Below are 13,259 nucleotides of genomic sequence, written 5' to 3'. Positions count from 1 at the left end.
ATGAGTAATATGGGTGGGCAGGCTTATAACCATAAAAATTCCATCTTGATCCAGGGGTCAGGAGCAGGGCAAGGCAGGATGTGGTAGACAGGAGGTGTCAATAGCAAAGCAAGACTCAATGCGACAAAAAGTTATGGGAGTGGGGTGGTTCTAAGTCATGCTATGGGGTTAGGAAGATTTGACTTAATTTTATAAGAAGCAAGCAAGCTATTGAACCAATCAATCATCGTCATTTATCTGTACTGGGGATAGAATCCAAGGCTTATGCATGTTATGCAAACATTCTACCACTGACCTCCATTTCCAGTATGCCTTTAAGCCATCAAATTCTATATTAAATTTCATTTTGAAAGAAATACACTGATGACTCTGAAGAGAAGTGTATATTCTTCTCTTCAGAGATCATTGAAGGAGGGGGATTAGCTATAAAGTTATTAAAATAATTCAAGTCAAAAGATGATATGTTGGAACTAAAGAGGATGAGGGACAGGAAGTTAGGGGTAGATTCCTGGCCCAGGGGAGTTTGAACTAGCTGGTTTTAGCATCTTTGTACTCATTGATCAGGAAGGCCCTGTCCACCCATGTACAATAATTCCCGATCTTCCTAAAAGCAGAAATTTTCAAAATTTTCTGTGTTATGTTGTTTATAACGTACTTTTAAATATTTCAACATAGGTACTATGTGACACATAGGTTGTAATGTGAATCCTAGGAGTGGTTTGATACCATTTGAAAAAAACCTAATCAGAAATAAACACTCAGCAAAAGAGTTAATTGGCAGTTGAGATATTTTTTTCTAGCGATAGTGAGACTTCTAGAGCTTTCAGAGATAGCAAACAGCCAGCTGTGGCCTGCATGCCCTAGGTTCGCCACAACTGTTTTAATCAAAGTTCACTATCCAAAAGGGGCAGTCACCTCCTCCCTGCCTGTGTGGATCTGTGCTGGAGGAGGGGAACTGAGCAGAAAGGGAGTTTGAAATGCAATCTGCACCCATGGAGTCAACCAACTGCAGAGGGGAAACGTTTGAGGAAAATAGTTGCGTGCCTACTGAACGTGTGCAGAGCTTTTTCTCTATTAGCCCCCAAATAATTCAGTGTGATGATTGCTTACACAGGTAGAAAAAGCAATCCAGGGATGATGTGACACACACAGGAGGATGTGTATAGGTTAGGGGGAAGTAGTACAGTATTTCACATAAGGGACTTGATTGTTTGTGGATTTCAGTGTCCAAAGGGTTTCTGAAGTCAGTCTCCTGAGGGTAGTGAGGATCAACTATATACAACTAAGGGCTTCGTGTATAATTCAGTTGTAGAACACTTGACTAGAGGCAGTAGGCCTTGGGTTTGAGCCCCCACATAAATATTTATATATCCATAGTCATATTATATTTATATCTATATATTATATAACTATTATATTAAAATATTTAAATTGTATAATTTCCTTATGTTGATATGATACTAAATATGACTTTAAAGAGCATGATTTTTTTTTTTTTTTGCGGAACAAGGGATTGAACTCAGGCCCTTGCGCTTGCCAGAGAAGCGCTTATTCCACTGAGCCATCTCCCCAGCCCCAAAAGAGCATGTTTTAAAGAACGTGTCTCATTAGAGGTCTCACAGAACCGACCTGTGGTGAATGAGATGAATATCACCTCCAGTTCTCAGATGAGGGAGCTGAGGCTCAGAGGTGTCATATGATTTATTTTTTTTCAAAATTTTATTGATAAACAGATAGCAATGAGACAGTTTCAAATCAAATCGGAAGTACAGTTTCAACAAATATATTTTTATTTTTTATGAGCAGAATATATTCATTGGAGGAAAGAAAGCTCCTATCTGAGAGAGGGACAGGAGAGGGGGCCCGAGTGGGTTGTCCGCCTGTAATATGATTAAAAGTGACAGAAACTGAAAGTGAGAATCAGATCTCAAATATTTTCTTCTCTTTTGCTATTCCATCCTCCACATTTCTTTTAGTAAAGAAAGAACACCCAAAAGAGGAAAAACTAAGGTCATGGGTAATTCACAGTGGCAACAGCAGTCTTAAGAGTTGGTTAGAGTTTAATTTTTGATGATTCCTCCCATTCAAATTATGATGGTGGGCACAACCTAGCCGTATTCCCCTTCAATGATTTGCACACACAAGGAGACTGTTACATTCCCTAGGGGCCATGGTGTGGAATGTTTCAGTTTTGAGTGGCACATTAGCTTAACTCAGCATGTTTTCCCAGGTTTTGTTCTCAGACTTCAAAATATTCACAATTAGCTGTAGTGACAATAACAATAGTTTGCGATCATTGAGGACACACCTTCCTAACTAACTGAAAGGGACAATACAGGGATATATCCCTGCGTCTTGGGAAGGCCAAGGCAGAGCAAGGGGCAGAAATCAGGGGGTTTCAAGGACAATGTGGGCCAAGGACTCACAGTGATAGAGCCAATCTTCACACTTTTCACTGCGTAGATTCATGGTGCTGGGCTTCGTGCTTCCTCCACTCTTGCAACCTCGTGATCTTCGGGAGTCCTGAAGCCATGCTGCTCTCCCTGGCTCGGCCCAGACCCCTCTAGAGGGTGGGCTCAATAGCACTGGTGGAGTCAAGGACCTCATACAGTTGAAGCTATCATTTCCCATCTACTTCCTCATAGCTTGCAGATGCTTGGCCTGTGCATAAGATGAGATGCTGTAGCTGCTTCCTTGACATTCTCTGAACATTTATTTGGGAAACAACACCCTACTCACCATTTATGCCACTGCTAGATATTAAAAGAGAATTAGTGGAAGAGACAGTCATGTGGAAATCTATTTTGTGTACATGAAGGGGATGCATTCAATGCATGGAACATTAGCATAGAGTACTAAGGTCAGATAGGCAGAGACAGCAGGAACAGGCAGGACATTTCCACTTGACAGTGTCAACCACAGGGTTACTTGGGATCAGGGGTTTGCCAGATATAGATATGAAGAACAGAGGGAATAGTGTATATAAGTGAGGAGATAAAGGGGGGGGAAGAAGCATGCTTAACATACCATGTCTTTGGATGTCATGGCTTGAGTTTCACATATGATCCCACAGCAAGGGTGGTGAGCTTTTGAGTAGGGAGGTGACATGGTCAAATTCTCCTAATTAGGAAAGCAATGCTGGTAGCAGGAAGGAGGAGGGAGGCCAGAGAGGCCAGTTCCAATCAGTGAAGAATAAATCCAGGGATCCCAACTCCAGCAGTGGGCAGTGACTCAACAACCACAGTGCATAGGGAACTAGAAATGAAGACAACAGTGGTAACTCATTCAACTGATTGATGGGGCAGAAATGGGGAGCCACACCTGGGTCTCTCCCGAGAGGCCTTTGGAAGATATAATTTAAGCAGGGCTCGTGTCCAGAGTAGCCAGAAAGTCAGTAGGGGATTCACTTTTTCCCTTTCAACAGAAAAGAAAAACTTTCAGCCAGTACAGTGGGTCTTTTGGCAGGTGACAGGTAGAGATAGGATATTTCTTTATTTACTTCTGTGTTCCTCCAACAGCTGACATTTTCTCTATTGCTTTTGTAGTAGCTTTATCTCCTGCAATTAATCTGCCACCTCGTGGCCTAACAAGAAATTTCAATTTTCATAGATTGGAGAGGGACATTGGAGGGTCAATGCTCTTTTGGCTAATTTAAGCATCAGGACAATATTGACCCCAAGAGGAGGACATCAGCACAAAAGCTCCTTCTCTAATGACATAATGCCTCTCTCCCCTGCTGTCCAGAGCATTTCGTGATTGGAATTCAGCAGTAATGAAGAGGTGCTTGAACCATCAGGCTTTTATATCTCCATGTTTTTGATTCCATAAAGTGAAAACAAGAGTATGTGCTTTGTATTTTAATGGGTGCCCTAGAAGCTAAATAGTTCTGTGTCTTAGTTCTTTTATTGCTGAGGCCAAATACTGCCAAATATCCAAAGTTAAAGGAGGAAAGGCTTATATATCTCACAGTTTGTAGAGGCTTCAGTTCATAGTTGGCTAGTGCCCTGACAGGGGGGCATGGCAGAGGAGCATGGCAGGGGAGACACAGTTCAGTTCAGGCAGGCAGAAAGTAGAAGGTAAGCAGAAGCAGCAGCTGCAAGCAACCAACAAGCAACAAGATATGTTCTTAGCTCTTTCTGTACCTTATAGCTTACTCAGGCTACTGGACTCATTCCCAAAGTCATGTCCTTGATCCAGCAGCACAAACCCTAGATCCAGCCACCTTCCAAAAAGCCCGAACTATGACTGCACAAGACTTTGTGTGTGTGGGGGGGACATACAGTCATAATACCATGTAGGAGTTATTGCAACTTGTAAAATAATTTTAAAAATAGTAAGGTGAATTTGCGGATGTGGACAAAACTCAGATACCGAATAAACATTATTAGGCTAAAATAAAAACAAAAAACAGATGAATGAAATAATTTCTTTATGGCTGGGTTATGAGACTAGTATAACATAACCAATCTTCAGAAACAAAGAGGACTGCTTTGTTTGGTGGGAGATGGGTGATCAGATTGTGTTTTTGAGTCTATACAAAGCAGATAAAGCAATAGCTTCAACCTGAAATTGGCCCTGATGGTCAGGCAGGCCAGCAAGACAAGACAGGGCCAGCACAGAGCTAGCAGGGCAGCTAGCGCTTGTCTTTAGTTCAATCTACTTTAAACCAATGAAATGCTATCTACCAATGAAATGTCACAAGAAGTCTTTAGCAGGTACATTATTCTTGCTTAATATTTTGTATGTAAAATCATCAACATAGATATGATCAAAGCAGTTTTGCTTCTTTGTAAAGTAGAAGTGTGTAAGATGAGTTAGAAGTATAAATAGAATTTTGAAAGCACATTTAAATCATGTAGGTACTAGTGGCTGAGTTTTCAGTTCCATTTTTTTTTTTTTTTGTTGTATATTTTGGATTTTTAGCACTGGATATTGAACATAGAACCTTTGCACTCAGCTACATCTCACTCCTTTTTATTTTATTTTTTATTGTCAGACAATAAATTTCTCAGGCTGAGCTCTGATTTTTGATTTTTCTGTCTCAGCCTCTCAGATGTAACTTTATTTCAATCTGATTATACCACTGTCATTGGTCTAAAAAAGTTTCAGCCAATCTTGTTTTCTAAGTTTAAGCAAATTGACATTAAGTATTGATAATTTATGGTCCTCCTTTTAAATTGTTATACTTTGAATTTGTTATGTATCTTTAGAAATTAGCACATATATTTCTTTCTGAGTGGGTATTTATTGTCCCAGGATTAACTTGGTAACTATTAGCAATAAGTCTCAGTTACTCTTTTTTTTTTTTTTTTTTTTTTTTTTTTTTTTTTTGTGGTGGAACCAGGGATTGAACTCAGGCCTTTGCGCTTGCCAGGGAAGCGCTTATTCCATTGAGTCATCTCCCCAGCCCCTCAGTTACTCTTTCACACATGGAATAAATGCAGTGTCTTTGAAACATTGTGTTTTTGATTTTTTTGTTATTACTTGAAATACTGACTTCGTACTCTCAAGACTTTCCTAGAATTATTTGTTTATTTTTTATTCTACTTGCAATATATCAAAAAATTGGATAGCTGGAAAGAAACAGAAAGGTAATTAAGTTCAACCACCTGGTATTTGCATTAAATTATGCCTGTTTTGAAAAGTGGGTTGGATTTGGATCTGCTCTGAAGCACACATCGGTGGAGTAAGAGACAACTAATAAAATCATATGAACAATAAGCCCCATAGGCTTCTGTTCTACATTTGTGGACTAATCCCACCAGATATGGAAATATTTAAAGAATTGATTGCATCTGTAATGAACGTGACTTTTTTGTCATTATGTAAAGTTACTTTTTTTTTTTTGTATTTTAGGGAAGGGTCTACAAGGTGTTCAGGGTCTCAACACTAGATCAGACTCATAGTGATCCGCCTGTTTACAGCCTCCCAAGAACTGGGATTACAGGTGTGTGCCACCATGCCCAGTCTCAATTGCAGTCTCAGAGTGCCATGGGGGAGAGGCTGGCACATCAGGCCTAGGGATCAACCCCTGGGCCCTGCACCTGCTTGCAGGCACTTTAATCTGCTGAGCTATTTGTTTTTATTTATTTATGTATTTATTTATTTATTTTAGCTTTATTTTATTGAGAAACAAATAGTAATGAAACAGTTACAAAACTGATTAATAGGGCAATTTCAATAATTAACACATTGTACATTCTTATCTTCTTAGTGGTTATCCATAGTACAAGATGCAGACAGGATATCCTCTCTAAACACTATTAGTACAAATCTCTCTTCTCATTGAATTAAGCGAAAGTAGCTTTATATCTACCCTAACTATTCTGTTTTCTGTTTTCTTTTTTTTTTTTTTCAGAACTGGGGTTTGAACTCAGGCCCTTGTGCTTGCCAGGGAAGCGCTTATTCCACTGAGCCATCTCCCCGGCCCCTATCCTAACTATTCTGTACATACAGGTACAAAATGGTCTTTCCTTTGTATCCCCCTTTTTTTTTTTGGTTTAGTCCTGTCAGAGATGGGTATTCCATTGGCATCTAAATACCATAGGTACATGAATTCAGCAAAACAATCCAACACAGTCCAGCAGTCCACAATAGTAGTCGGTTATCCACAGAAGTTGTTGACTTAAGCCTTTCACAGCTCAGCATATTAATATGGCTTTACTTTATATACCTCATTTTTATACTTTTCTCCTGGATGGTTAAGACCAAGACAAAGCAAGACCTGTATAACAAGAAATGTAACTTTTGTATCTGATAAGGTCAGTCAAGTGCCCTCAGGGTTTATCCTGTAACCCTCTATGGCAGTTTGCAGATCCTTTGTCAGTTTCAGCCATGTGGATGAGTCACAGACATTGCTTGACCAAATTTACTCTCTGTGAAAGCCTGAAAGAATGTTTTCTCTCCATGTAACTCTCCTTATACACACTCTACGCCATTGATCACATTGCTCTGTGGCCCCATAATCTCCTTGATCAGAAAATTTGGGATACAACTGAGTTACATGATGTTACAGTATAGGTTCTCCTATGTCTCAAGTCTTCACTGACCTTGAAAGGCTATGGTCAAAATGTTGGCTATCCTGCATCCTTTCTATTTCTCTAATTTTTGGTCTGCAAACTTAGGTTGTTAACCCTCCAGAAAAGAAGCTTATTATCACCCCACAACATATGCAGTTGGGTTTAACTTCACTATCTGTCTGATTAACAAGCATATTAGGTATGACATGTAACAGGTAATTTCCATCAAGTGTTAATATGTGAAACTTTAAGTTCCTACAGAATATGGAGATAAAAATTTTTAAAAATGGAAAATATTTAAAGAATATGAATAAACAATTACATATTTTTACATAGAAATTTAGAAAAGTAACCATATACAGCCTTGTAGCAGGACAGTCCTGTAACATTTTTTTTCTTTTCTTGTGTCTTTTTTTCAGTTATTACCCATTAAAAAAACTTTTACTAGTGAGACAGTATGATAATTATTGGCATGTCATGACAAGAAGTACGTATTTAGAAGACCAGAATGACAGGCATTCCAAGTATGACCCTTCTATTACACATTGCTATCTTCAGTGCAGTTGCTTGGTTCACAGGTATCAACATGCATAGTTAGTCAGGGTGAGAATTCTACCAATTAACTGCTAGTTTGAAAAACCTGCTGATGTTTCTCAGGATCATTGCCTTGCCCACCTTGTGCATATAAATGTATAGCTTTGTCCTTCTCCTGTTTCCCAGCTTTTCTCCTTGCCCTCTCCTCATTGACCAATCCTCAAGTTCTCACTTTCCTTTTAGTTGCGTTTTAACTTTCTATTTGTATTTCTTCTTTTGAGTTCTTATGCTAGGGAGATTATATGATATTTACACATGTGGGTCTGGTTTGTTTCACTTACGAGTATATCTTTGAGTGGCATCCACATAAACATAAATATTTCAAGTTTATCATTCTTTATGGCTGAGTAAGACTCCATTATATAAAAATACCACATCTTTTCAACCATTCCTCATGTGACAGGCATCTTGGTTGTTTCCAAGATTTGACTATCACAAATTGTGCTGCTATAATCCTAGGTACACATATATCACTATGATATGACGTTTTCAGGTCTTCCATGAAAATTCACAGTAGAGGAATAGCTGGCTTGAATGGGATTTCCAGTCCTAGTTTTTAAAGTAATCTTCACAATGATTTCCATAACAGTTGCACCAGTGTACATTCCCACCAGCAGTGGAGAATCGTTCCCTTTTCTCCACAGCCTCTACGACATTTGTTGTTGGTTAATTTCTTTATGATAGCCATTCTTTCTGGGGTGAGATTGTATCTCAGTGATGTTTTAATTTGCATTTCATGGTTGGCTAGTGGTGTGGAGCATTTTTTTCATATATTTATTCTCTTCTTTAATTTTGTCCTCTGAGAAGCGTGTATTCATCTAGGATGCTCATTTCTGGACTGCATCTTTAAATGTAGGGGCTATAATGTTTTTTAGTTCTTTATAAATTCTAGAGAGCAGACCTTTGTGTGAGTGCTTATTAGTTAAGATTTTTTTGAAATTTGTGGGTGTCTTTTCATTTTGTTGGTAATTTCTTTTGATGTGAAAAAACTTCTCAATAAGAGGTGTACCCAGTTGTTAATTCTTTCAAGTATTACCAGGGTGATTTGATTTTTGTTCATGAACTCTTTGCTTACCCCTATGTCTTCAGGAGTTCCTCATACTTTCTCTTCCAAGAGAGTTAGTGTTTGTTTTGATGTTGAGATCATTAATCCATTTTGACTTTAGCTTAGTGCATGGTGATAGACCTAGGTCAAATTTTAGTTTTCAGCATGTAGAGAGCCAGTTTTTCCAGCACCATTTGTTAAAAAGGCCATCTTTCTTCCATTAAGCACGTTTTGGCCCTTTGTCAAAGATCAGGTGGCTGAGTGTGTTCATAGAGACCTCTGAATCTTCTAATCTATTCCACTGATCCCCAGGTCTACTTCGTTGCCAATACCAAGCTGATTTTAACACAGTAGTTTTGTGGTATAATTTCAAGCCAGGAATTGTAATGCTTCCTGCCTTGTCTTTGTTAGCCAGTATTGTCTTTGCTATTCTAGGTCTTTTCTGCTTCCAAATAAATTTTAAGAATGATTTCTCGAGGTCTGGCAGGTATGTTGGAGGCAGTTTGATAGGGATTGCATTGAATCTGTACAACAATTTTGGGAGTATGGCCATCTTCTCGATGTTGTTTCTTCCTATCCAGGAGCATGGAATATCTTTCCATTTTCTGAAATATCCTATGATCTATTTTTTCAGACTAGTGTAATTTTCTGTGAAAAGATGTTTGACTTTTTTAGTTAGATTAATTCCAAGGTATTTCATTTTCCTCAGCGCTATTGTAAAAGGTATTGCTTCTCTAATTTCCCTCTCAATGTGTTTGTTATTTGTGTAGAGGAATGCTATTTACTTTTAGGTATTGACTTTGTACCCTGCTATACTGCTGAATTTGTTTATCAGTTCTAGTAGTTTCTTGGTGGACTTATTTGGGTCTTCCATGTAAAATATCATGTCATCTGCAAACAATGATAATTTAACTTCTTCTTTACCTATTCTTATTTCTTTTATTTCTTTCTCTTGTCTAATGGCTGTAGTTAATGATTCCAGAACTATATTGAATAGGAGTGGTGAGAGAGGACATCCTTATCTTGTACTAGATCTGAGAGTAAAAGATTTCAGTTTTTCCCACTTAGAATTATATTAGCCGTTGGGTTGTCATAGATGGCTTTTGTCAAATTGAATTAGAGGCCATCTATTCCAATTTTCTGTAGGACTTTGAACATGAATGAGTGTTGGACTTTGTCAAAAGTCTTTTCTGCATCAGTTGAGATGGTCGTGTGGCTTTCAGATTTCATTCTATTGGTATAGCGTATTATATTTATAGATTTTCGAATATTGAACTGTGCTTGTATCCCTGGGATGAATCCTACGTGGTCATGGTGTATGATCTTCTTGATGATTTGCTCTATTCTATATGCTAGGAATTTTGCATCTATGTTCATGAGGGAGATTGACCTGTAATTCTCTTCTTTAGTTGTGTCTTTCCCTAGTTTTGGTATCAGTATAATACTTGCCTCTAGGAATGTGTTTGGGAGAACTGTTTCCTTTTCAATTTTGTTGAAGAGTTTGAGGAATGTAGAGATTATATCCTCTGTAAATTTCTTGTAGAATTAACCTGTGACTCCATCAGGACCTGTACTTTTCTTTGTCGGCAGGCTTTTTATTACATTTTGTATTTCCTTGGCTGTTATTGGGTTATTGAGAGTTATAATATCTTTTTGATTCTGTTTTGGTAACTTGTACTTTTCTAGGAACCTGTCCATTTCATCTGTGTCTTCCATTCTGTCAGAGTAAAGCTTCTCAAAGAAGCTATTGATAATCTTACTTAGTCTGTGGTGATTACACCCTTCTCATTCCTTATTGCTTGTTTGAATTTTTTCTTTCCTCTTTTTGATGAGGTTAGGTAGGGGCTTATTGATTTTATTTAATCTTTCAAAGAACCAGCTTTTGATTCATTAATTCTTTGAACTGTTTTCTTCGTCTCAATTTAATTAATTTCTGCTCTAATCTTATGATTTCTTCTTGTCTTTGGACTCTGGGTTTGGTTTGCTCTTCCTTTTCTAGTTGTTGAAGCTGCAGCATTAGGGTGTTCATTTTTTCCCATTCTCTTTTCCTAATGTGTGAGTTCACAGCTATGAATTTACCTCTGAGAATTGCTTTCATCTTATCCCATAAATTCCGATAAATTGTGGTTGAATTTTCATTGAACTGTAGATATTGTTGAATTTCTTGTTTAATTTCATCTGTGACCCATTGATTGTTGAGTAGGGTGTTGTTTAATTTCTATGTATTTTGGGGATTCTTCTGGCTTTTTTTGTTGTTTATTTCCAGTTTCATTGCACTGTGGTAAGACAATATGCATGGCATAATTTCTGTTTTCTTGCATATACTTAAGCATGAGCTATGGACTAGTATGTGGTCTATTTTAGAAAATGACCCATGTGCACCTGACAGAAATGTGTATTCAGCTGTGTTTGGGTGGAACACTCTGTATATGTCCACTAAGTCCATTTGTTCCAAGCTCTGGTTCAGTTCTGCTACTTCTTTGCTAATTTTTTTGGCTGCTTGACCTATCTTTTTGGATAAGGAGGTGTTATTTTCTCCTGTTAAGATTGTGGAATTGGATATTAGATTTTTCACATCAATTAAGATTTGTCTTATATAGTTGGGTGCGCCCATGTTTGATGCACAGATATTTATGAGTGTTACCTCTTCCTCTTGAATGTTTCCCCTAACCAGTATATAGTGGCCTTCTTTGTTTCATTTGATCATTCTTGTTTTGAATTTGAGACTGTCTGAAAACAGGTGTGCTACCCTTGCTTTTTGCTGTGGTCCTAGGGCATGTAGTGTTGTTTTCCATCTTTTGATTTTCAGCCTATAAATTTCTGCGTGAGTTAAGTGTATTTCTTATATAGAGCATATTGTTGGATTTTGTTTCCTAATGCACCATTCCAGTCTATTTCTCTTAATTGGTGAAATGAGTCCATTTACATTGATTGTTATAATTGAAATGTGTTGTCTTATGATTGACATGCTATTTACCTGCTGTTGTTTACTCTTTTTTCTCCTGTGTTTAGTTGTTTGCCCTACTTAGTGGGTTCCTTCTGTTCTCATTCATGAAGTTCTGATCATTTTGGTCCCTCTCTAGAACATGTTTCAGGAGTCTGTGTAGGGTTGTCTTTGTCATCATGAAATTCTTTAGTTGTTCTTTGTCATGAAAGTATTTCACTTCTCCATCAAACTTAAAAGAGAGTTTTGCAGGGTATAGTAGTCTGGGCTGGAATTTTTTTCATAGAGGACTTAGAGTACTCTGCTCTATGCTCTTCTTGCCTGCATGGTTTGTGAAGAGAAGTCGGCCGTAATTCTGATGGATTTTCCTTTGAATGTATCTGCTTCTTTTCTCTAGTGGCTTTCAGTATATTACTCCTGTGCTAGATTTCTGGGATCTTGACTACTATATGTCTTGGTGGTTTTTTTTTTTTTTTAAATTTTTATTTAAAAGTATTTAGGGATAGAAATTAAGTCTCTTTAAGGCTTTGGCAGCAATTCAGGAAATTTAATTTATAGTATCCTTATTTTCTAATTCAGCAATTACATTTTTGAAAGTTTTCTCTTTGACGCCATAGCTACCAATGAGGTCAGATTTTAATTTGCAGATGTTTTCTCCCCCCTTCAGACTTCTGTTTACATCTTTAATAATAATACATCACAGTGCAATAATGTGATCTATTAAGTTTTTTCTTAACCAAAGTTAAAAAAATAGAATCTGTGCCCAACTCACCTGAACAAATCTCTGCCACCCTATTTCTCTACCATGTCAGATGTTTATTAAGCATACTTTTTTGAGTATAAGAGGATGACTGTTTGATGCTTTGTGTCTTAAATTCCACTTTATTTTCCATTTTCATTAATCCTGCTTCCTTTTTATTTATGTTTGCCTCATATACAAACAGAAGATAGAAACTATTGGAAAATGAGATTAGGAGGTTAATGACAATGTTTCTAGTACCATGTAAACTTTAACATTGCAGTGTTCTGTTTACATGAAGCTAAGGTATCTGACAAATAATTAGACTCTTCCAGGAAAACTAGGTAAAAGGAGATACTTACAATATTTTATTGCTGGATGAGTATGAAATTATGACAAGGAAAGATGTAGTTATATTTTTTTAGCTTCACACTGCATGTTGTTTTAGTGGAGAAGGCATAGGCCAGTAGTGGCGAATGTATGGCAGCACATGTTATTGCATTTTTCTTTTAAGACAAAAGAGTTCTTTTTTCTAAACTAAAACAGTACTCAGGTTTAATTGCAGTGTTGGGACAAATAAGTGGTCTTGGGTTACGGTTTGGCACTCAGTCTCTACAAGGTTCATCATCAGTCGTACAGGGTGTGGAACTAAATTGATTTTGTGTCATGTATCTGCATGGTGTTGGGTAAGCAGTTGGAATCTTCTAAGCCTCTGTTTCCTCATCTGTGGAATGGAAATGTAATTCCCACTGGGTCGATGGCAAAATTAAACGAGAAAACAATTAAGAGCTCCTAATACACTTCATGACCTGCTAGGTGTGACTTTATTTATTTATTTATTTATTTTTTCAAAGTTTTATTGATAAACAGATAGCAATGAGACAGTTTCAAATCAAATTGGAAGTACAGTTTCAACAA

This window comes from Octodon degus, unplaced genomic scaffold, assembly GCF_000260255.1.
Source record: "Octodon degus isolate 3935 unplaced genomic scaffold, OctDeg1.0 scaffold00068, whole genome shotgun sequence".
NCBI classification, from domain to species: domain Eukaryota; kingdom Metazoa; phylum Chordata; class Mammalia; order Rodentia; family Octodontidae; genus Octodon; species Octodon degus.
Note: the sequence above shows the minus strand (reverse complement) of the source record.